Here is a 794-nt window from a genome sequence, read left to right on the forward strand (position 1 = left end):
GGAAAGGGAGAGGAGGGAAGGCCGACAGCTCGGCTGAACCCCTTTCTCCCCCAGGGACTGCTGGGCAGCCCTCCAGAGGGAAAGGCACCGAGCGCCTGACTCCCTCGTCCAGGAAGCCCCAAGGTCGTTGGCGTGGGAGAGCACTGTCAAGTGTGTTCTGCTTGTGGGCAGAGCCCTGGACGGCCCTGCAGCTCCCTGTCCTTTCCTGGAAGCTGGAGGGCTCCTGGCCAGCCCCCGGTCCCTTGTTTTCTCGGAGTGTGGTGGTTTGGGGCCAGGTGGGCCCCGCTGGCTGTAGGGAGCCAGGTCTGCTTTCCCTGCCAGGAGATGGGGCCGAGGCTCAGGGCCCTGGAGTTGCTCTGCCCCTGTCCCCGGTACCCCGCTCCCTGACGGTGAGTCCTGTGCTCTGCCGTCCCTGGCTATGTGACACCCACGGGCCTATCTATATCTCTGTGCTAGCCTTCTCCCCAGCATTGGACACTTTCCACCTGCCAGGCTGGGCAAGTTCTCAGGGTACTAGGCCCCTGGGTCGCTTCCAGAGGCAGCAAGCCACAGCTGCTCCCTTCCCATTTCCCAGAAAGGTGCAAAAGTAGTGTGACCCGCTCCCCAGACTTGGGCTGTGAACAAAGTGCCCGTGGGCCAGCCTGTGCCCTCGGAACAGATGGCGTGTCCCTCCTCGGCCTCCCTCTGCCACCCGGCAGACCTGCGGGGGCGCTCCTGTGGCAGAGGCCTTGGCCCTGGGTGCACCGCTGTGTGCACAGCTCTGCTGACCAGATCGAGGCTGTGACCTCAGCTGC

The 794-nt window shown here is 64.7% G+C and overlaps 1 protein-coding gene across 3 annotated transcripts in view; it reads left to right on the forward strand.

Annotated features, from left to right (window-relative positions):
- The window catches only part of SLC39A14 (solute carrier family 39 member 14), a 55168-nt gene that overhangs the window by 23539 nt on the left and 30835 nt on the right, over nucleotides 1-794 (forward strand). The gene's annotated exons all lie outside the window — the stretch shown is intronic.

This window comes from Tupaia chinensis, unplaced genomic scaffold (genome assembly GCF_000334495.1).
Source record: "Tupaia chinensis unplaced genomic scaffold, TupChi_1.0 Scaffold000494_1, whole genome shotgun sequence".
Taxonomy (NCBI): Eukaryota; Metazoa; Chordata; class Mammalia; order Scandentia; family Tupaiidae; genus Tupaia; species Tupaia belangeri.